At 50.0% G+C, this 24,167-nt stretch overlaps 1 long non-coding RNA gene across 1 annotated transcript in view; it reads left to right on the top strand.

Moving 5' to 3' along the window:
- The window catches only part of LOC142827999 (uncharacterized), a 79,211-nt gene extending 55,261 nt beyond the window's left edge, over window positions 1–23,950 (top strand). Inside the window, exons 2-3 of the long non-coding RNA XR_012902865.2 lie at window positions 20,504–20,762; window positions 22,144–23,950. This is a non-coding gene — a long non-coding RNA (uncharacterized LOC142827999). The remainder of the gene's footprint in view (window positions 1–20,503; window positions 20,763–22,143) is intronic.
- The last annotated feature ends 217 nt before the right edge of the window (window positions 23,951–24,167 follow it).

The following is a 24,167-nucleotide window of genomic DNA, read 5'->3' as shown; positions in this document are numbered from 1 at the left end:
GAGAAAGACTAATGATGGAAACAGAAATGGCTTCATATAAAACAAAATCATAAAACACAAACCTGACCTCTACACTTATCAATGGTTACTTTTCTTACATTTACCAGAAGGTTCAGTCTTTTGCAGAGCTAGCTGATTTCAGACAAAGCAGGAGCCACCGGTTCAAGAACCATGCCAGGGCTTTGCCTCAGTGAATGGATAACAATATGTCTCCTTGCTTTCTTTGTATAGTCTTCAAAGTTTCTTTTTGTCCCTTCTCCCCTCCCCCCAGGATAATATCCTGTTGTTTAATATCTGGTAACTTCCTATCTCTTTCTTGACTTCATATGTAAATTTGGCTCCCACAGAGTTGATTTATAGTGCTTAATATACATGGGCACTGAGATAGGTACAAAGAGCCCTCTATGGATAAAAATGTGTATCACAGCCTATCTGCATTCCACAGAAAATATCCATAGATCAGCAGCATAGCTAGGTTACGAAAATTGGGTGACTTGCCCCACTCTGGCTGTTCTGGCTGTCTACCAGAAACTGAGGTGCAGGCAGGGAACCAGATCCAGGTGTGACATAGGTGGGCCTGGATGCTAAGTGGCCCAACCATGGCTATGCCCCTGCTGTCAATATCTGTGAATTTTCAGGGCTTTTGGTATAAAATTTGGATCTATATCCATTTGCATTCTGCAAAATTGGTCCATGGATATTGGCAGCTATAACACAGATACTTGTGGATTTGCAGGGTTCTATATAGACGTTCTTTGTCTGGCAAGAACCTGTTTTTCAACCTTGCTTTGATTCAGACTTTACAAATGATTTTGCAGCATTTATATACAACTCTTTATACAGTGTCAGTACATACATTTCAGAATAATGACCAGTGTGATCCTGGCATTAAATGTTACATTTAACTGGTTAACTGATTAAATGGGGATAGGTGGGGGGCCGTGGGCTGGAAGTTGGCAGCCTTTCATGGGGCCAGAAACAGAAGCCCGCTCCCTCCCACCCTGCTGCTTCTGGGCCCCTGCAGGTGTCTGCCTGTTCACATCCCCACTCAGTACATAAATATAGTACAGCTTCCTACAATAATGCTCCCAGTCACTGAAATTGTCACTGCAGGGTGTTGTAGGACCATCAGAATTGCCACGTGCAATCCTGCAATCCTAGTCACATAAATGCCCCAGCCCAGAGATCAATTAAAACATCATACTTGCGGGTTGCAATCTAGTGTTGTATAGTGTTGCAGTTGAGTTCCATCAGGCTGCCCATGGTCACTGAACTGACTTCAGGCTGTCACAAATCCCTCTTCCCCTGTTAGAATCATAGAATCATAGAACTGGAAGAGACCTCAGAAGGTCATCAAGTCCAGCCCCCTGCTCTAGGCAGGACCAATCCCAACTAAATCAACCCGGCCAGGGCTTTGTCAAGCCGAGACTTAAACACCTCTAGGGATGGAGACTCCACTACTTCCCTAGGTAACCCATTCCAGTCCTTCACCACCCTCCTAGTGAAATAGTTTTTCCTAATATCCAACCTGGACCTCTCCCACCACAACTTGAGACCATTGCTCCTTGTTCTGCTGAGAGCAGCTGAGAACTGCTGAGAGCAGCTGTCACTACTGAGAACAGCCTCTCTCCATCCTCTTTGGAACCTCCCTTCAGGAAGTTGAAGGCTGCTATCAAATCCCCCCTCACTCTTCGCTTCTGCAGACTAAACAGATCCAAGTCCCTCAGCCTCTCCTCATAAGTCATATGCTCCAGCCCCCTAATCATTTTGGTTGCCCTCTGCTGGACCCTCTCCAATGCGTCCACATCCTTTTTGTAGTGGGGGGCCCAGAACTGGACACAATACTCCAGATGCGGCCTCACCAAAGCCGAATAAAGGGGAATGATGACATCTCTGGATCTGCTGGCAATGCTCCTCTTAATGTAACCTAATATGCCCTTAGTCTTCTTGGCTATAAGGGCACACTGTTGACTCATATCCAGATTCTCATCCACTGTAACCCCCAGGTCCTTTTCTGCAGAACTACTACTTAACCAGTTGGTCCCCAGCTTGTAACTATGCTTGGGATTTTTCTGTCCCAAGTGCAGGACTTTACACTTGTCCTTGTTGAACCTCATCAGATTTCTTGTGGCCCAATCCTCCAATTTGTCTAAGTCACTCTGGACCCTATCTCTGCCCTTAAGCGTATCTACCTCTCCCCCCAGCTTAGTGTCATCCGAAAACTTGCTGAGGGTGCAATCCATCCCCTCATCCAGATCATTAATAAAGATATTGAACAAAACCGGTCCTAGAACCGAACCTTGGGGCACTCCGCTAGAAACCGACCGCCATCCTGACATTGAGCCATTGATCACTACCCGCTGGGCCCGGCCTTCTAGCCATCTTTCTATCCATCTTACCGTCCATTTATCCAATCCACAATCCCTTAACTTGCTGGCAAGAATATTGTGGGAGACCGTATCAAAAGCCTTGCTAAAGTCAAGGTATATAACATCCACTGACTTCCCCATATCCACCGAGCCAGTTACCTCATCATAGAAGCTAATCAGATTGGTCAGGCACGACTTGCCCTTTGTGAATCCATGCTGACTATTCCTAATCACTTTCCTCTCATCCAAGTGCCTCAATATGGATTCCTTAAGGATCCCTTCCATGATTTTTCCAGGAACCAAGGTAAGACTGACCGGCCTATAGTTCCCTGGATCATCCTTCTTCCCTTTTTTGAAGATGGGCACTACATTTGCCTTTTTCCAGTCACCCGGGATTTCTCCCGATCTCCACGATTTTTCAATGATAATAGCCAAAGGCTCCACAATGACATTTGCTAACTCCCTCAGTACCCTCGGATGCACTAAGTCCGGACCCATGGATTTATGTACGTTTAGCTTTTCTAAATAGTTCCTAACCTGTTCTTTACCCACCACGGGCTGTCCATCTTCATCCCATCTTGCGTCACTTGGCGCAGAAGTCCAGGAGCCGACCTTGTCCGTGAATACAGAGGCAAAGAAAGCATTGAGTACTTCAGCTTTCCCCACATCATCTGTCACTAGGTTACCTCCTTCATCCATTAGGGGCTGCTCACCCTCTTTGATCACCTTCTTCTTGTTAACATGCCTGTAGAAACCTTTCTTGTTATCCTTCACATCCTTAGCCAGTCGAAATTCCATTTGCGCTTTCGCCTTCCTGATAACCCCCCGGCATTCTCGAGCTATACCTTTAAACTCCTCCCTGGTCATTTGTCCAAGTTTCCACTCTTTGTAAGCTTCCTTTTCGTGCTTAAGTTCACCAAGGATTTCCCCTGTAAGCCAGTCCGGTCTCCTACCATGTTTGCCTCTCTTGCTACACGTCGGGATGGTTTCTTTCTGTGCCTTCAATAAGGCTTCTTTAAAATACTGCCAGCTGTCCTGGACTCCTTTTCTTTCATGTTAACATCCCAGGGGATTCTGCCCATCAGATCTCGGAGGGAGTCAAAATCTGCTTTTTTGAAGTCCAAGGTGTTTATTTTACTACTCTCTTTTCTTCCTTTGGTCAGGATCCTGAAATCTACCATCTCATGATCACTGCTTCCCAGGTTGTCACCCACCTCCACTTCCCCTATTAGTTCCTCTCTGTTTGTGAGCAGAAAGTCAAGCTGCGCACGGCCCCTGGTCGGATCCTTCAGCACCTGTGTCAAGAAGTTATCCCCAACATTCTCCAAAAACTTCCTGGATTGCCTGTGTACTGCCGTATTGGTTTCCCAGCAGATGTCAGGGTGATTAAAGTCCCCCACGAGAACCAGGTCCTGCGATCTGGAAGCTTCGCTCAGTTGTCCGACGAAAGCCTCATCTACCTCATCCACCTGATTCAGTGGCTTGTAGCAAACACCAACCACAACATCAATGATGTTGTTTGCTCCTTTAAACTTAACCCATAGATTCTCAACAGGTTTTTCTTCCTCTTTATACTGGAGTTCAGAGCAATCGTAGTGCTCTCTTACGTATAGTGCAACTCCTCCTCCTTTTCTCCCCTGCCTGTTGTTCCTGAACAGTCTATACGCTTCCATGACAGCGCTCCAGTCATGCGAGTCATCCCACCAAGTCTCTGTTATCCCAATTAAATCATATTTCTTGGTCTGGGCCAGGGCCTCCAGTTCTTCCTGTTTGTTGCCCAGGCTTCTCGCATTAGTGTACAAACACTTCAGGTAACCAGTTGATCGCCCTCTCTTCTCCATTTGAAACAGGGGTCCCCCTTTCTTGCCCCTTCCTCTCTGCATTTCTTCCCGGTATCGGACTTTCCCACTCCCCTCAGGGTTTTGGTCACCGTCCCCCGACGAACCTAGTTTAAAGCCCTCCTCACTAGGTTTGCAAGCCTGCCCGCGAAGATGCTCCTTCCTCTCTTCGTTAGGTGGATCCCATCTCTTCCTAACAATCCTTGCGCCCGGAACAGAGTCCCATGGTCGAAGAAACCAAAGCCCTCTCTGCGACACCATCTGCGCAACCACGCATTTACGTCCTCAATTTGACGATCCCTGCCCAGTCCTTTCCCTTCAACAGGGAGGATGGAGGAGAATACCACTTGCACTCCAAATTCTTGGATCCTTCTTCCTAGCGCTACATAATCTGCAGTAACACGCTCAAGATCATTCTTGGCCATATCATTAGTTCCCACGTGGAGAAGCAGGAAGGGGTAGCGATCCAAAGGTTTGATCAGCTTGGTAAGCCTCTCAGTGACATCCTGAATGTGAGCTCCCGGTAAGCAGCACACATCTCGAGATTCCAGGTCCGGACGGCAGAGGGATGGCTCAGTCCCTCTTAGAAGGGAGTCCCCGACCACCACCACCCGTCGTTTCCTTTTGGGCGTGGTGGATGTGGAACCTCCATCCGTAGGACTACGCATCCCATGCCTTCCAGTAGATGGTGTTCCCTTCTGGTTTCTTCCTTGTGAGGTCCCTTCCAGAGCTTTCAGCACTGCAGAGCCTGTGGAGAAAGCTTGAAAGCGATTGCTTATCTCTATAGCATCGGGGGATTCCCGTGCTGGCCTTTTTCCCCTTCTAGAAGTTACATGCTGCCAGTTCTCTTCTTGGTCACGTACTGCCCTCTCTGGCTCTTCTGCCTGCCGTGCTTGAAGGATTAAATGCTGCCTTCTATCGAGGAAGTCTTCATCCTCTCTGATCAAGCATAGGGTCGACACTTGGGCCTCCAGTCCTCTAATTTTCTCTTCCAAAATGTTGACCAGCTTGCACTTGGTGCAGATGAAATCCATTCTTTCTTCTGGGAGGAAGACAAACATGGCACATGCTGTGCAGGTAACAACAGCAGACCCATCACCAACCATCGCTGCTGTCCTGGAAAAGGGATTTAAAAAGAAAGGCAAGAGAACCTCCCGCCCTTCCCTCTCCCCTTCCAAACTCCCTCTCAAAACTCCCTGTTAGCAATCACATGTTCGCAAGCCCCTCCCCCTACCAAGGCTCAGCCAATCAGCAGAGGCTTCTAGAATTCAAACTTTAATTAGAAGCCAACAGTTTCCACCTGCCAATCACAACCAATCACAGCACAAACTCCATCAAGGGGAGGGGGAGGGCAGAGGGGAGGTGGGGAAGAAAAAAAAAAGCCTCACTCTCAAACACAGGGGAAAATAAATAAAGAAAGAAAGAAAGAAACAAAAAACAAAAAAGAACACACACCAACCCTCACTCACAAACAAGCTCAGCACACAGCAAGAAAGCCCCAAACACAACACCCACTTCCCTAAAGACTCCTGTATCTGCTTCTCCTCTACCTGGAGAACTCCTTCTCTAAAGCCTCACTCAAACAGGGAAAGAAAATAAATAAATAAATAATTTAAAAAAACCCACACACCACCACACACCAAACAAACACAAGCTCAGCACACAGTAAGAAAGCCCCAATAACAAAACACACTTCCCTCAAGAGTCCTGTATCTGCTTCTCCTTCACCTGGAGAACTCCCTCTCTAAACTCCCTGTTAGCAATCACCTGTTCGCAAGCTCCTTGCTCGCTTGCCCACTGCCTTATAAAGCTGTTCATTTCTTCCAACATAGGCACAGTTCTGGGCACATTAGTCTTTGCTCCCCTATTACAGGTCTACACTCTTTACTACCGTGGTCCCCAACACAGTGCTATGGTGCCCGTGGGGGCATTTGTATGCGCCCGCCAAGTGCTCGGGGCTGGCCTGGCCCCGGGCACATGGTGCACGGTGAGCGCCGGCCCTGGGAGCGCCGCGGATTGGCCGCCCGTGCTCTGGGCACGAGGCACTTGCAGGGGGTGCCGGCCCCGGGCGCGCGGCACTTGGGGGGAGGGGAGAGCGCCGGCCCCGGACGTGCGGCGCCTGGGGGGGGGAGAGCGCCGGCCCCGGGCGTGTGGCGCTTGGCAGGGGGAGCGCCGGCCCTGGGCGCGCGGCGCTTGAGGGTGGGGGCGCCGGCCCCAGGCGCGCAGCCCTTGGAGGGGGCATTGGACCCAGGCGCGTGGCTATGGGGGGGCCCCGCCCCCGGGCGCGCATGTGTCCCCGCCCCCTGGCGCCCGGCAGGCGAACGGCCACGCCCCCTGGCGCCCAGCAACCTCAAATGGTTGGGGACCCCTGCTTTACTAGTTCTAGGAGTCTTGGGGGCAGTGGTGGGTAAGGATGGGAGTAATATCAAACAGTGAATCTCAGTCTTGCAGCTATGGGAGCTAATCTAATAGTGTTGCATGGGGCTCAAGTTTGCTTTAATTGGTTCTAGAGGTCATTGGACAATGTGGTATTTTTCTACAGTCAAATGATGTTTCTCATTGTCAGGTCTTGAAACTGATTTTCTTTTCCCAATGTAGGACAGTAGGATTTGTTGTCTTAGAATTCATTATGGTTCGACTGTGTTTTGATGCCTTATTGTCTCCGCCCTGAGAAATGTCAGGCTTCTTATTCTTGGTATTGGATGTGTGTCTGGGACCAAGGTGATAGCCTTTCTCTTTCTTACAAGACAGCTCTCTGGGCATTATCCATCTCCTTGTGAACACGTCTTCCTCGGCCCTCTGCTTCCTCTCGTTACTTATTTATTGCATTTAGCAGCTTATCCAGCTGATTCTGCACTTTCTGTCCTCATACACCTTGTCCCCTTCAATGTGCCTCATACATTTTAAAGACAATTTTATTAAAAAATAAAGGAGGTGAGTTAAATAACCCTTGGTTGGTCAAGAACACAAAGGGAGATTTAAGTGAACTGCAGACTTCTACTGCTAAGGAAGGCAAAATGGAAAATGTTTGTTTTTCTTTCTTTCACATAATTTATTGCAGAGCATCACAAACAAATGCAGCCCCAGTGCAGAGCAAGCAGAGTGAGAAACAAATCCTGCCAATTAGTTAACAAGCTCTGCTTTCTGATCTTTATACTCTCTGCCAGGCAAACAACAGGGTGATATATTGAGGTTGTCATTGTTCACTTAATATGGTCACATGCTTAAGGTTATTATTTTGCTCTCTGATCCTCAACGAAATAAGGTGAAGGAACCTGATCAGGACTTCTTGTGGCCCTGAATGAGTTTCCTCTATAAAATGTGCTTTGGGCAAGTTCTCTTTCTCCCCAGCGGTGGCTGATGTGCCAAAGCCAGTTAATTTTCTTCCTTGCCATTAATTATATCAGGCTTATACTGAGTAATGGTTTGTGAGAAATCCTTTGGTATTTGCATTAAATCTTACCCTTTCGTTATCACTTTCCCCACAGCAGCTAGTGTCTTGTCAGCCCCAATGCAGTATGATTTGTACAGGCAGAATTAAAAAATAAAACCAATTATTTTATTAGACAGGACAGATGTTCAAATATGAGATATGAGTATTTGTAAAGGTGTTGCTCTTCTCACATACCAAGCTCATGGGCACATAAGAAATATCTCTGTAGATTAGATGAACATCACCAAGCAATGGCAAAAGGAAGCTACTCGATGGGAGTATGAGAGAAGTGAAGTGGTGGGAAGGGCTGGGGGAGAGAGGCAAGAGCAGGCATCCAAATTAACAGCACAAAATTTCCTGTCCTGATTGTGATTTTTTTTTTTGAGAGAGAGCGAGCTAATCAGCTTTGTGTGGTCCCATGTCTACTCATGGAAATGTCTGGAAACTCCCAAGCACGTCATGGGCACAATCATAAACAAATACATAATAATGTCACGAAATGGCTTGGCCCCTTGCTAGTTGCTCTTCCAATAGCAGCCTTCATTCTCTCTCCCTGAATTCATGTACATTTGTAATGTGTGTTAGGGCAAAATTGGAGACGAATCGACCTGGAGCAAATTTCTAGGCTTTCAGTCCCAAATGTCTCCTTGACTTCTTTCATATAGCATTGCCAGTCATCCAGTTTTCAACCAGAGCACCCAGTCCAAAAGGGACCTGGAAGCCCCCACACGTGATGCCTTCCCACCTCACCCTTATTAGCCTAGGGTGGGGGGAGGGCCTTCCTCTTCCCACCCTGCCCTGTCCCAAGTCCCCGCTCCTGCTCTGCTCCCTCCCTGCCCCAGCTACACCCTGCCCCACCCCCTTTCCACCTCTTCTGACATGGCTGGCAGCTGGGGGAGTGGAGAAGGCTGGGTCTGGGTCGCATGCTTCCCGCTGCTGCTGAATGCAGTGTCAGGCCTAATCCCTGCTGCCAATACTAAGCCCCTTGCTAATTCCCCCAGGCCACCCTGAACCATGCAGACCCCCCACTCCCCAAAATGTGGGATGGGATGGCTCTGCTGCTCCCATTGGCAAGGAATGTGGCTAATTGGATTTGTGGGGGGCAGCAGCAATAGCTGGGGGCTGTGTGTGGAGCCACCTGGCTCTAGGAGCCAAAGAGACGTGATTTCTTGGAGCTGCTTTAGGTGAGAGCCTCCTGAATCTGAACCCACTCCTGCTCCCCTGACCCAGCTCCTCCCAGAGCCTGCATCCCACCTTCCAAATCTCTGCCACATCCCTGAGCCCCCTCCCATAGCCTGCCCAGCCTGGTAAATTGAGCAGGGTGGGGGAGAGAGCAACAGTGGGAGGGGGGAATGGCATGAGTAGAGGCGGGGCCTGAGACGGGGCAAGGTTGTTCCTTTTTCTGCAAGTAGTTGTCAGCCCTGTTTTCAACCCCGCCTCACTAACTTCTCCCTAGCTCATGACCACTGACCTGGTCTCTAATAAAGTGACTGAATACGGCTGCCACAGCCCCCCTGCCTTGCCTGCCCAGGTAGTCTTTTACAAGTGTTCCATCGTTCTATATATAACCCCTCACAGAGCATGCACAGCCATTGGGCTTTGTAGCCAGCATCACCAGGGGTGGAAAAACCAGGTAACCTGCTCTATCTACCCACAGAGCTGGTCATCTGTTGTAGGGTAATAGTCACTGATCACACAATAATTGTGGCTTGTTTAAATGGCAAGGTTCCAGCAAGTAGTGTAGGTAACAATGTTCCTGCTCTGGCTGCATCAGGGGCCTGCCCTGGTATAGAATACACCTCACTGGTGTGAATCTTGGGAGATGGAGGGGCGAGATTATAGTTACAATGCTCCATGAAAATTTAGGGGAGTCAGCCTTAATGTCTTGATTTCTTATCTCATCTGACAAAGTGGGTTTTGCCCACAAAAGCTCTCTCTCTATTTGTTAGTCTCTGTGGCTATGTCAAACTGCACGCTTACTTCAAAATAAGTTATTTCCAAATAGCTTATTTCAAAATAGCATGTCTACACAGCAAACAGCCATTGAAATAGCACTGAGTTACTTTGAAATACAGCATCCACGCAGATCGGATGCAGAATTGCATTTAAGGCCACCCAGAAGCACTTCAGGCAGGGCTCCAGGACAGCAGTCACTCCCTGGAGCTGCTGCCTGAGGCTTTCTGAGGCTCAAGCTTAAAGGGACCCTCCCTGCACAGGCATGCCTCTGCTTCTCCTCCTGCTTGCCTACCTCTCTGAGGGTATGTCTACACTACAAAGTTAGTTCGAACTAACGGACGTTAGTTCGAACTAACTTTCATAGGCACTACACTAGCGCTCGGTTAGTTCGAATTTAAATCGAACTAACGGAGCGCTTAGTTCGAACTAGGTAATCCTCATTCCACGAGGATTAAGCCTAGTTTGAATTTACTAGTTCGAATTAAGGGCTGTGTAGACCCTTAATTCGAACTAGTGGGAGGCTAGCCCTTCCCAGCTTGCCCTGGTGGCCACTCTGGCCAACACCAGGCAAACTCTACTGCCCCCCTCCTGGCCCCAGAGACTTTAAAGGGCCACGGGCTGGCTACACAGTTTGTGCCAGTTGCAAGGCTGCCAGCACCCGTGCCAGCACACCCAGCAGCTGACACCCATGAGTCAGCCACCCGATGACACCCAGCCCTCCCCCTCTTCCCGGGACAAGCCTGGCGGCTCCCAGGACCCTGCCCAGGGACGCAAGAGGTGGGCGCCCGCATGGTCTAGTGCGGAGATTGTGGACCTCATCGAGGTTTGGGGGGAAGCCTCCAATGTCCACGATCTCCACACTAGCCACAGGAACGCGGCAGTCTACGGCCACATGGCTGCCAGCCTGGCCTCCAGGGGCCACCAGCGCAGCCGGGAGCAGGTGCGCTGCAAAATAAAGGACCTGCGGCAGTCCTACTCCCGGGCCTGCCTGCCAGGGGCCGACCCAGAGGCGTGCCCCCACTTCCAGGCTGTGGACCACCTCCTGGGGGCTCGTGCCGTCACTGCCCCCCAAGACGTGATAGACCCCGGGGGCAAACGGACCGCTCCAGGAAATGGAGGAGGAGGAGGAGGGCTCCGAGAGCCAGGAGCCTGCCGCCAGCCTGCCCAGGACCCGGGACCCCCGAGGCACCCCACAGAGCCGCTCGCCTGTGTCGTCCGAGGCCAGGGAGGTGTCCACCTGTGAGTACCATCATGCTCCCCTTATGTGTACGGAGGGCTGGGGCGAGAGGGAGCCCCGGGACCGTGCGTCTGGGCCTTGCCCACCACGGAGCAGCAGCTGGGGATCCTGCAGGGGCCCTGGCCTTGCAGAGGGGAGCTGGGTTTCACACACCTGGGCCCCTGGAGTAATTGACCGCTGTTCTTGTTTCACCACAGCCGCAGCACCTGGGCCTGCAGGGCGCACCACCCCGCCTGCAGCAGCCGCCCGTGCCCGGGCAAGCAGGAGAGCCAGGAACCAGGAGGAGTACCAGAGGCGGCACCTCCGGTTCCTGGAGCAACAGCTTTGTCTCCAGGACCACTGGGTCCAGGAGGACCTGAGGCTGCGCCGGAGGAGCTTGGAGGCACTGGAGCAGGGCCGTGCCCTGCGAGGCCACCTCCAGAGCCTGCTCGACCGCTTCCCAATGCCTCCTGCTCCCCCTGCTTCCCCTCTTGCTCCCGCTCCTGCTTCCTCCACACCCCCCGTCCCTCCTGCCCCACCCTCCACAACCATTCCCCACCAACGCCCCCGGACCCGCATCGTTGCGAGACAGGAGAGGCAGCCGGACCCCCACCCCTGAGCTTTCCTTTCCCTTCCTGCCTTCCCTCCCCTTCCAGCTCCCTTGTCCCAGGTTTCCCCCTCCCCTCTCCCACCCTTCTTCCTCCCTCCCCCCATCCCCCCACCCCAGTTATGTAAAATAAAAAGATGTTTTTGTTTGAAAAACAGGTGTCTTTATTTTACAGTAGGTAGGGAGGGGAAAGGGGAAGGGGGGTAGGGTGGAAGAAGAATCCAGTGGGGCATGCAGGGAGAGGTCAGTCCTCCTCCTCCACCAGGAAGCTCTCCCGCAGGGCTTCCCGGATCCAGACGGCCCCCCGCTGGGCTTTCCGGACAGCAGCGGTGCGGGGCTGACCGTAGTGGCCAGCCATGCGGTCAGCCTCAGCCATCCAGGCTGGCAGGAAAGCCTCCCCCTTTCGCTCACATAAATTGTGGAGCACACAACATGCTGCCACCACGGGAGGGATGTTGTGCTCGGCCAGGTCCAGACGGGTGAGGAGGCATCGAAAGCGGGCTTTCAGTCACCCGAAGGCCCCCTCCACCACGATGCGGGCCCTGGTCAGCCTGGCATTGAAGGCCTGGCGGGAGGGATTGAGGTGCCCCGTGTAGGGCTTCATCAGCCACGGCTGCAGTGGGTAGGCGGCATCCCCCACCAGGCACACGGGCATGTCCACGTCCCCTACCTGATGTGGCGGTCGGGGAAGAAGGTCCCGTCCTGCAGCCACTGGCACACGGAGGAGTTGCGGTACACCCGGGCGTCGTGTTCTTTGCCGGACCAGCCCACATTGATGTCCGTGAACTGTCCCCGGTGATCACACACGGCCTGCAGGATGACGGAGAAGTACCCCTTGCGGTTCATGTAACGGGACGCCTGGTGTTCCGGGGCACAGTTAGGGATGTGCATCCCGTGGATGGCCCCCCCGCAGTTGAAAGCCAAGGGCGCCGAATCCCCGGATGACAGCATCCGGGTCGTCGAGGCGGACCACCCTGTGGAGCAGCACCCGGTTGATGGCCTTGACCACCTGCGGAGAGAGACACAGCAAAGCACCAATCAGTGGGGCGCCCGGGTGGCTGGGAGCATTTGTGCCCTGGCAGTGCCCCGCGCCCCACTCCCGGAAGCAACCCCCCTGGCGGCGTGTAGTACGGCCGGGACAGTCCGACCCCTCCGGTGCGGGGTGCTTTCGCCTCCTCCCTCCCTCCTCCTTTGTCCCTGGGGCGGCCCATCCCCTCCTTGCAGCCCCCCCTCCCCTGGCACAGTGGCTGACGAGTGCCGTACCTGCATGAGCACTGCTCCGACGGTGGATCTCCCCACGCCGAACTGGTTCCTGACGAATTGGTAGCTGTCCGGCGTGGAGAGCTTCCAGAGGGCGATGGCCACCCACTTCTGGAGGGGGATGGCGGGCCTCATGCGAGTGTCCCTTCTGCGCAGAGCGGGGGCGAGCCACTCGCAGAGCTCCAGGAAGGTGTCCCTCCTCATCCTGAAGTTCTGGGTCCACTGTCGGTCTTCCCAGCGCTCCAGGACGATGCAGTCCCACCAGTCGCTGCTGGTGTCCAGACCCCAGATGTGGCGGGGCATGCCGGTGCCGGGGCGCCGCCGCGGCTCCTCCACAGTCCCCAGGGCAGCCAGGCGGAGAGGCAGGGGGCTGACGTGCACCAGGTGGTGCCAGGCAGCCTCCAGCCATTGCTGGCAGGCTTGCTGCAGCAAGTCCAGAAAGTGCACCAGAAGGTGCAGGGCGAGCTCTGGCTCCATGTTGCCACCTGCGGCAGCGTCCCCGAAGGGAAGCACCGACACAGACGGGCACAGAGACCAACGCTTTGCTGTCCCTCGGCGAGGTTGGCAAGCAAGCAGGAAAAGCTGAGAACCGGCTGTCCGGGGGGGTCCCTTTAAGCATGAGCCTCAGATAGCCTCAGACAGCAGCCACACAAAGCAACTACTGACCTGATGCCCTGCCAGAACCGGTTTCAGCCGCCCTTAAATGCCCCCCTGCGTCCAATCAGTGTGGACGCGCTAGTTCGAATTAGCAAAACGCTAATTTGAACTAGTTTTTAGTTCTAGATGCGTTAGTTCAAATTAGCTTAGTTCGAATTAACTAATTCGAACTAAGTTAGTTCGAATTAGTGCTGTAGTGTAGACGAATCCTGAGGGACAAAGCATATTCCCTGTGCACTTTGGTTGGACACCACAGCACTCCCAGTTATGGAGCCAGAGCTGCCTCCCAATTGTCGACAGGACTTACAGCTACTGCAGACTTGCAGGAATCCCCCGCCCCACCACCACTTTAGTGCAGGGCACCTCCTCTCCTCTCTCCAGGCACTGCTCTTCCAGCTCGACCCCTTCCCCTGCACACCATGCAGCGCCGCTTCTGGTGCCAGGACACCAGTTCCGACTGGTGGGACTGGATCATGATGCAAGGGCCACCCAGAGAATTCAGGGGGCCTGGGGCAAAGCAATTCTGGGGGCCCTTCCTGGCACTCCCCGTCTTAGACCTCAGACTATGGGTGCTATGGCTTGGTGAGGTTGTGCATGTGTCTTGTTAGTTGTACCTTGGAAGAATATAAGGACAATGTATCACCATAAATATGTTAATTTTCTGTAGATGGATGAAGGGGCAGATCGTTGTTTTATGCTCCAGAGATGTTTCTTGTTAGATTAATGATTTTTAAAAAGGTCAGATTTTTGGAATGAGTAGAAGCCCCAGCACCTCCTCATAGGCCTAATCTAATCATGTCTGGGGAATGATATTTTTAACTGAAATATACAGGTACAGCTCCTTTTGGAGACATAGTGATGTTGGCATGAAGGTGCTTTATACTAGGCTGTAGTTTAGTCCCCTTTCCAAATGGAGCCGTGGGCCCTTTACATTGCTGCTGGAGCCCTGTGTGCTGCAGGTCTGGCCGGGAGAGGCTGCTGTAGTGTGCAGACCCCAAGTCAAAGGAACCATGTCCCAGAGTCCCTGGAGCATGTTCCATCCCATCAAATGTGGCTGCACTATAGCAGGACTTCACTGTCTGCTCTGTATGGTGCAGGAGGTTTGACCGGGCTGCTAAACCCACTGGAAATCCAGCAGGCTCTCTGATAGTGTGCTTGCAGAATGGGTTACACTGACCTGAGCTGTGCCTGCTCTCCAAGGGAGGGGAGATGGCTTCCATTTTCAACAGAGTGCATTGCAGATTGCTGGGAGGACTAAGGAAGGTGTCACATGGAATTGTGGGTTTCTTTTGGATGACTCTAGTCTTGTGGGACTGCAACCATGCTGCAAAGCAGGAGGGTTTGGACTCTGGGTGCCAGCTTGACATGAGCTCAGACCCCTACAGCCCTGCAGGATTTTAGGACCTTGGGTCTGAGCCCTGGGTGAGTGCAATTACAAGATAGATGTAAGCAGGGGTTAGACATAGCACAGGCATATTCCGCAGTGTAGACATACTCTTTGGCTGTGTCTACATTGGCACGATCTTGCGCCAAAGCGGCCACTTTTGCGCAAAAACATGCTGCCTGTCTACACTGGCGGGGAGTTCTTGCGCAAGAACACTGACGTTCTAATGTGTGAAATCAGTACTTCTTACGCAAGAACTATGATGCTCCCACTCAGGAATAAGGCCTCTTGTGCAACTGTTCTTGCAGACAACATGAATTTCTTGTGCAAGAACATGAATTTCTTGCGCAAGAAAGCCCAATGGTTAAAATGGCCATCAGAGCTTTCTTGCGCAAGAGAGCGTCTAGACTGGCACGGATGCTCTTGTGCATCTCTTGCGCAAAGGCACATGACATTGTAGATGCTCTCTTGTGCAAATATTTTAACGCAAGAACTCTTGCGTTAAAGAGTACTTGCGCAAATCATGCCAATGTAGACGTAGCCCTAGGGAATATCCCCTTGGCTTGTTATTCTGGGGCTATGTCTAGACTGCAGGCTTCTTTCAGAAGAAGCTTTTCTGGAAGAGATCTTCTGAAAAAACTTCTTCTGAAAGAGAGTGTCCACACTGCAAAAGTGCATCGAAAAAACGATCTGCTTTTTCGAAAGAGAGCATCCAGACTGAATGGACACTATCTCACTTTTAAGCTGTGATTACTATGGATGGAGTGGCCACCAGGGCACCTGTGCTTTTTCCTCTTTCCTCTTCTTTCAAAAGAACTACTCCTTCCCCGTCCACACATGCCTTTTTCCAAAAGAGCGCTTTCAGAAAAAGACTTCTTCCTTGTAGAAAGAGAAGGAAGAACCCCTCTGTTCTTTTGATTTTTTTTTGAAAGAACGTAGTTGCTGTGTGGATCTAAGTGAAGTTTTTTCGGAAAAATCGCCATTTTTCCAAAAAACTCTGCAGTGTAGGCATACCCTGGGTGACACTATGGCTCTTTTTGATTAGCAGGCAGCTCCTGTGCAGAAGACAGGTTGTGGGTTTTGACTTATGCTAGCTGCCGTCGGATGATGAGGTGTGCCTATTGGATAAAGAAGTGTTTAGTATGCTGGAGATTTCCTCATCTTGTTTCTCATTTCATTTTGAGTAATCAATTGGGCTTCTTTTTTCACTTGGGCTGCTTTGGAGCTGCTGTTTACTGCCTGTAATTTGTATAATTTGATTTGACAGTAATTCCATTGTCATTACATTTATTTACAAGACATTCTCTGTGATTTGTTCATTTCTTAACTGTTATCTTTGCTTCTCTAATCATGGCTTTCATAGCAGTTGATCTTTTTTTTAAAAAAATCTTGTGTTTTAATTCTGAGGGATTGCAGTGTTTTCCTGACAGCAAAGATGGTGTTTAGCTGTTCCCTTTAACATCTAATGAAGAGCAGGGAATTACAGTACCTCCTTGTCTTTGCTTGCAAAAGGCATGTGAGACCGAGTTACCCATTTTTATTTTGATGTCGCAGTTACTTTTGAACTTCAGGCTTGATCCAAAAGGACCATTGGTGGCTTATTGCCTCTGTAGGCACCAAAGTCCAACATTTAGGCATAACTGAAATCTTCGGACCACCTGCTTAGTGGCCACCTAACCCTGTGGGCATCTATATTTCTGCTGGCGGGCATGTGCAAAACCACCTGAGCCCTAGAGCCATCAAACAAGTGCCCTGTTTAATGCACATGCATAAGCCCCACTGGGTTTCTCAAATTACGCATCCCATGGCTTTTCTTTGTTTGGTCCAGTAGCATGCTCTGAACCCACCTACTGAACTATGCCCCAGGCACATGATGTGTTTCTACATCCAAATGTGTCCATGCAGAAGTTGGAGCACTCACCTGGAATGGGGGAGACCAAGTTTGCACCCTCTTTCCCTGATCTGAACCAGGGCAATGAACCCAGATATCTGCCAGTCAGACTGAGCGCCATGGCTCTTGGGTATTGTGGTGTGAGTCTGAAGCTGCTTCATTTTGTACAACCCTCTTGAATATTCATTTTGTATTTTCATTGGAGCAGAAGCTTGAACCTGAGTGTCCCGCAGCCTAAGTGAGGGCCTTTGCCATTTGGGCACATAGACAATCTTCCGCTTTTTCTCTGTGTGGCCTGGTGAAAATGTAATGATGTATGCAAAGTGGAACAGCTTCATCAGGGGGAATCAAGAAAAGCTCAGCCCAGAATACACAGTAGCCCAGCTTAGGACACTTTCCTGGAATGGAGGAGACTAAATTTTAGATCCCAGCTTCAAACTGGACAGAAAATGAATTTGAAAGCTGTTCTCTGACAACTGAATTTGAAAGCTGTTCTCTGAGTGAAAGAAAAAAGGGCTGATCTGGCTTGGGTAGCTGACTCCAGGGGAAGATTCACTGCCGTGAATCCTTCCTTCATTCCCATGCTGTGTCCTTTTGTGAAGGTGAGCACTAAATCCTGCCTTTCCTTTGCCATTCACTCCTGGCTAGCTTGGGCAGCTTCCAGCCTTGCTTGCTGATGTCTGTGAATCCATTCCTTAGACATCTATCTCTCCCTATTCAATGTATGGAGAATCTGGATGCCTGTCTCAGGAATATGATTTCCACTGGACAGGAAGGCTTCTCCAGGTGTTAGGGGTTGCCAAGCTAAACATGCAATGCCATCATCCCCTTTGTGGGTTCAGCTCTTAGTTATCACCTATCGTTTTTTCAATTTTTGCCCTTTGCCCTAGCTTGACTCCCTACAACACGCATTGTTTAACTATAGGGTGCCTGTTAATTTGGGGGAGAGGGAAGAGTAGATAGGAACTAAACTATCAGAACTTTCCTTAAGACTTATTCCATCAACATTATCTTTCACTTAGGATTATCTACTATTCACCTAGGATTATCTATTATTCAATCTACAGGTAAAATAGCAAGATCACTTTTTTTCTGTGCAATACAACTTGCAGCTTTCTCTCTGAGTAAAGATAGGTAAACGTGTGTTAGTGCTGACTTTCATTACACTTTGTAGTGTTTAGTGTAAGTTTAAGTGCAGCATTTTCAATGCTACGGTGAAAAGATTTTGCACCCACAAATGTATGTGCACTAGGTGCTCCTTCAACCCCATGTATCAACATTTTGTAAACTGCTTTTGCATATATCAACTGGGTAAATGATGTGCACAACAGGCAGTTAGGCAAGCAATTAATAAATTTGCACTTGGTAATTGAAATGTATGAGGTTGTGATGCCTTGAATAAAATTGTGAACACTTCAGATACAATTGATAAGTAGCATAGAACTAACTATTAAAATAAGTTAAATTACTGTAACACCTCTGTCCGACAAGTCTAATAACATATATTTAAACAGGTGTCTGAACGGGTACGTCTACACTACAGTGCTAATTCAAACTAACTTAGTTCAAATTAGTTAATTCGAACTAAGCTAATTTGAACTAACGCATCTAGAACTAAAAACTAGTTCGAATTAGCGTTTTGCTAATTCAAACTAGCGCGTCCACACTGATTGGACGCAGGGGCACATTTAAGGGCGGCTGAAACCGGTTCTGGCAGGACATCAGGTCAGTAGTTGCTTTGTGTGGCTGCTGTCTGAGGCTATCTGAGGCTCGTGCTTAAAGGGACCACCCCGGACAGCCGGTTCTCAGCTTTTCCTGCTTGCTTGCCAACCTCGCCGAGGGACAGCAAAGCGTTGGTCTCTGTGCCCGTCTGTGTCGGTGCTTCCCTTCGGGGGGGCCGCCGCAGGTGGCAGCATGGAGCCAGAGCTCGCCCTGCACCTTCTGGTGCACTTTCTGGACTTGCTGCTGCAAGCCTGCCAGCAATGGCTCGAGGCTGCCTGGCACCACCTAGTGCACGTCAGCCTCCTGCCTCTCCGCCTGGCTGCCCTGGGGACCATGGAGGAACCGCGGCGGCGCCCCGGCACCGGTGTGCCCTGCCGCATCTGGCGTCTGGCGTCCCTGCATGCCCCACTGGGGCCTTCTTCCACCCTCCCTACCTACTGTCAAATAAAGACACCTGTTTTTCAAACAAAAAGTCTTTTTATTTCACATAACTGGGGTGGGGGGAGGGAGGGAGGAAGAAGGGTGGGAGAGAGGAGGCGGAAACCTAGGACAAGGGAGCTGGAAGGGGAGGGAAGGAAGGAAGGGAAAGAAAAGCTCAGGGGTGGGGGTCCGGCTGCCTCTCCGGTCTCGTAACGCTGCGGGTCCGGGGGCATTGGTGGGGAATGGTTGTGGAGGGTGGGGCAGGAGGGACGTGGGGTGTGGAGGAAGCAGGAGCGGGAGCAGGGAGAGGACGAGGGGGAGGAGGGAGAGCAGGAGGGGGAGCAGGGGAAGCAGGAGGAATTGGGAAGCGGTCGAGCAGGCTCTGGAGGTGGCCTTGCAGGGCACGGCCCTGCTCCTCCAGTGCCTCCAAGCTCCTCCAGCGCAGCCTCAGGTCCTCCTGGACCCAGTGGTCCTGGAGACGGAGCTGTTGCTCCAGGAACCGGAGGTGCCGCCTCTGGTACTCCTCCTGGTTCCTGGCTCTCCTGCTTGCCCGGGCGCGGGCGGCTGCTGCAGGCAGGGTGGTGCGCCCTGCAGGCCCAGGTGCTGTGGCTGTGGTGAAACAAGAACAGCGGTCAATTACCCCAGGGGCCCAGGTGTGTGAAACCCAGCTCCTCTCTGCAAGGCCAGGCCCCCTGCAGGATCCCCAGCTGCTGCTCCGTGGTGGGCAAGGCCCAGACGCACAGTCCCAGGGCTCCCTCTCAGCCCAGCCCCCCGTACACATAAGGGGAGCATGATGGTACTCACAGGTGGACGCCTCCCTGGCCTCGGACGACACAGGCGAGTGGCTCTGTGGGGTGCCTCGGGGGTCCCGGGTCCTGGGCAGGCTGCCGGCAGGTTCCTGGCTCTCGGAACCCTCCTCCTCCTCCGTCTCCTGGAGCGGTCCCTTTGCCCCGGGGTCTATCACGTCCTGGGGGGCAGGGACAGCACGAGCCCCCAGGAGGCGGTCCAGAGCCTGGAAGTGGGGGCACGCCTCCGGGTTGGCCCCTGGCAGGCAGGCCCGGGAGTAGGACTGCCGCAGGTCCTTGATTTTGCAGCGCACCTGCTCCCGGCTGCGCTGGTGGCCCCTGGCAGCCAGGCTGGCGGCCATGCAGCCGTAGACTGCCGCGTTCCTGTGGCTAGCGTTCCTTCTTGCAATTTGAATTCCTTTTCCATGCACTGAGTATAGAATTTTCCTAGATATGTCACTCCCTGCACCACTGGCTACTATTACTACTGTAGTGAGTCTGGAGTTCAGATCTCTATCTGTTCTTTTGAAATACTGAGGTGATTATTTGCAGATCTTAAGTGGCTCAGCTCCTGTCTTTGGGATTTGTGGAGTAGTGAGTCTTCTATCCCTTTAGAAGTGAGACACTACTGGCTGGTTTTGTTCCCAGGAATCAATTTGAATGTGCTTTACTGCTTTGAAGCAGTGTTTGTGTTTGTAGGAATCACACGTAAGTTTATTGCTTCATTTTAAATATATTCCACAGTGTACTGAAATTACTTCTTCTGTTTTATTTTCTAGACCTGAATATATATTGAGGTAAGTATATATAAGTGCATTATACTTACCGGTGAGTCAAATACTGGTCCAATTAGAAAAGTTCTTCCCTTTCTATTTTAGTGGCTGTTACAGTTGGATGTAGCATTAATATTTTTATGCTGCAAAAGATTCAATTTCCTGAATGTTCTTCTTGCATTGCAATGTCAGACTTTCCAGGGAGCCATGCCTTCTGCGGGAGAAGACAAAAATACAGCGAGGTGATCTCATTGAAGTCTCCATTTGATCATATCACACCAGACTGTTCCAGAAGAGCCCTTGAATGAAAGAGCATCAATGCTGCCAACCAAAGTTACTGGACTAGAAATGAATTGGGAGCGACACAGTTGTGGAGTGCAGCAGGCTGATCCTGAGGCATGATGGCTGTGCTCTAAGACGGGTCCAAGACTTCAGGAGAACTGGGCTTGAAGTAGGTCAAGATTGAAGGTGCATTTTTGGGAGAGAAGAGAAATAGAGGTGTTGACGTTGTGGGTCAGGATTGACATGCATTGGCAGTGGTGCATAGAGGTTCAATCGAACCAGCTCTTTAATGTTTTGATAGCTAGGAATTGGTTTATGCTATGGATGTGAACCAGTAGCAAAGTAGTCAACTACCCAATAAGAAGGAGCTTATTGGGCAGCACTATCGACTACTCGATCACTTGCAAAGATACTGGCTCAGTCTCTGGTCACCCGCCAGGTCTCTGGACAACCCCCCCCCCACACACACACACTGCCACTCTGCATTCTGAAAGCTTCTTAAGCTGCTGCTGCTCTGTTCCTTTAAAAATGCTGAGTGGCAAGGGCAGGGGAGAGTTGTGCTGAGACCCACGGGACTGGCTGCTACTGCTGCTCTGTACCTTTCAGAATGCAGAAAGGCAGCAGGGGCTGCGGGGAGTGGCGGTGTCCTGATACCTGGCAGGGGACCAGAAATTGAGCCAGCATCTTTGCACGCCGGCTCCTCTCTGTCCCTTTAAAAGCACAGAGCGGCAATGAGGGGTAGGGGAGGTGTGATCGAGGTGTCCCTTTACGAGTGCAGAGTGGTGGTGAGGATTGTGCTGAGAGCCAGAAGTGAGCATTGTAACTGCCTTTCCCTAGCGACTAGTCAGGTAGTCGATGGAAAGTCCATTGATTACTTGACTAGCAAATTAATCGCTACTGAATATCCCTAGTTTATGCCCTCCCCCTACCCCTCATCTCTCACTAAGACTAAGCTCTGAATTAAAAGTTGGTGGGAAGAGCAGCAGGGCAATGCAACTGATGGACATGTTACTGCTACTCCTATTGTGCAAATGAAGTATCTAATGAGCTGCAGCACAGTTCTCTGTGTGTTTATTTCCGTGCAGATTACATATTTCTGTCATCATGAACAAGCATATTCACCCTTGACTTGACCCGATTCCAAGAAAGATTCCTCTGCTTGACAGAGAACTCTTTCAATGATATGATAGTCCAAGGATGCAGGAGGTGGCATGAGGACTAGAGCTGGGTTGAGTGTGATGTGTATAATCTCCACAGTAACCTCTGTCTCCTTAACCTCTGGCTCTTATTCTGTTGTATATGAAGAGTCTTACTTAGCATAAGAGAGGTGGACTGAGCTTAGAGTCTGGCCGTAAAGGACACTGCACCATAACTTTTTATAAATGGGGGAAAGAAGAGGTTGAAACGTATGCTCAGAATAGAGCAGAGTGTCTTCAAGATGGGGGTGGGATGGGAAAATTGATCCCAACAGAAACCCATCTCTTCACGTGCCCCCTTGCTTGCTCTTCTTTTTCTTTTAATCAAATTTGTAATTTTTCTTTCAATGCCAGACTCCTGTGTAACAAGTTTTGCTTGTCACTGGCCCTTGAAGATCAAGCTGCTCAGTGAGGAAACGATCTAAGACGTTCTTCTGGAAGGACAGTCATACCACTTCTTTGCCCCCCATAGGAAAGTTGCTACTGTGCTTTATCTGTCATTTTGACAAGGAATTCCACTTTGGATCTTGGAACTTTTGTCAAAACAACTATGGTCCTATGAAAAAGCCACATGTCTATGACACCCTGAATATGACCTATGGTGTTTCATTTTTGATTAATCAGCATTTTCCAACAAAAAAGCCTGTTCTGTTGAAAATTTCTGTACTGCCTCTAGCTTCCAGGCAGAAGCATTTTCTATTTTAATTTTCTGGGGTTTTGTTCAGACAAGTTTTGAAAAATCTCTTTGTCTTTTTGACAAAGAATTGAGTGGTGTTCACCCCCTTGTTCCAAATAGGCTCCTCTGAAAAGGATAACATACAATCAGAGTGATGGCTGGTTTCACACACACCCTTCCCTCAGGCTGGGTTCCTGGAGGGAATCTGTCCCTATTAGAGGGCACTGAAGACTGACTGCTGCATTAGATCTTGATAGCTGGATGAAACTGACTGAATTCAATGCTATCAATCATTTGAGGGGCCAGATATGGGAAATGACAGACAAATGGGCACAGGCCCTATCAGAGGGATTTAAATCATTGTGGGACCTTGGGCCTTCACCAATGTTTCGGTCACATCCGAGTTTTCATCTGTGTGATTGGGGATGTAAGCAACTAGTTGACTATCCAATAAGCAAAAGCTTATTGGATAGTTGACTAGTCCCTCATTTTTTGAGGAATACAGGATCATTTGAAAAAGGCTTTTCTTTTCAAAAGAACCATGTCTAGACCACGGTTTCACTTTCAAAAAAACCGCCATGATGTAATTATGCAAATGAAGCACAGGAAATCCAAATCCCGGCTTCACTTGCAATTTCGATATGTCTAATTTACATCCCTCTTTTGAAAGAGGGATGTACGTTAGACATACCCTAAATCTTGTCAGTGTTGATTGCGCTGAAGCATGCAAGGAAGCAATCACATACTTTGGAACAATCAAGCAATTGTACAACTTCTTCGGTAGCAGTCCTCCAAAGTGGGAAATTCTGAAGCAGTATCTGCCTGTTTCCCTTCACGGCATGTTGACAACAAGATGGTCAGCATGAATTGATTACGTTAACCAGTTGCTCAGCATTTGGACTCTGTCAGAAAGGCTTTACGTGAACTTGAATCTCTTACTCTCACAGCACAGGCTCGCACTGAGCTTAAAGTCAGTTCAGAAGTATATATCCACACTTGAAGGCATTTTAATGTCATCCATGCAGATGAAGCTGCTAAAAATGATCCATGAAACTAATCTTATAATTGAAGCATGAAATGCTACAGTGACAGACTCCCCCCATCCTACTCCAGGCATTATGAAATGATCTTATGGACCTATCAATCTTTATGTAATAATCCACTGCATCTGCTTATCTTATTTTGGTGTATGTATCTATCTTGTGTGTGAAATTAGACATATGGAATGTGGAGTGCTTTATGGTTTTTAAATGTGTGAATTAAAGCCAGCATGGATGTTACCCTCAATGTCTTGATGACCAACTGTTAAACAATCTCTTTTGTCCTGTAAGTCTTAACAGTGGTTGGTCTGGGGAAGTCACACATCCACCTCAACTGGCCAGATGACTTCCTATGCAAAAAGGGAATCTTTAACAACAATAGGAGAGCAAGAGTCTTGGTTCTTTTGGCTCCTAGGGAAGTAACCTAAGACCCTCAGGAAAAGGAGAGTGCCCTGGTTTAGAAGGTTTGGCCAGGAAAGGAACAGTTTTATGGTGATTTTGTAGTAAGTTTGTAATAAGTTTGTACTAAAGTTTTAATATAGAAGTAGCTAAGCATTTTCTGTTATTTTGAGTTTGTAATCTACTTTGCTCTGCCTGATCTCACTTATTACCTCTTAAATCCTACTGCTTGTACTTAATAAAATCACTTTTATTTTCCATCA

Source organism: Pelodiscus sinensis, chromosome 3 (assembly GCF_052426305.1).
Source record: "Pelodiscus sinensis isolate ZL-2025 chromosome 3, ASM5242630v1, whole genome shotgun sequence".
Classification (NCBI taxonomy): Eukaryota; Metazoa; Chordata; order Testudines; family Trionychidae; genus Pelodiscus; species Pelodiscus sinensis.
The sequence above is the reverse complement of the archived record's forward strand: the minus strand, read 5'-3'. Positions and strand labels throughout refer to the sequence as shown.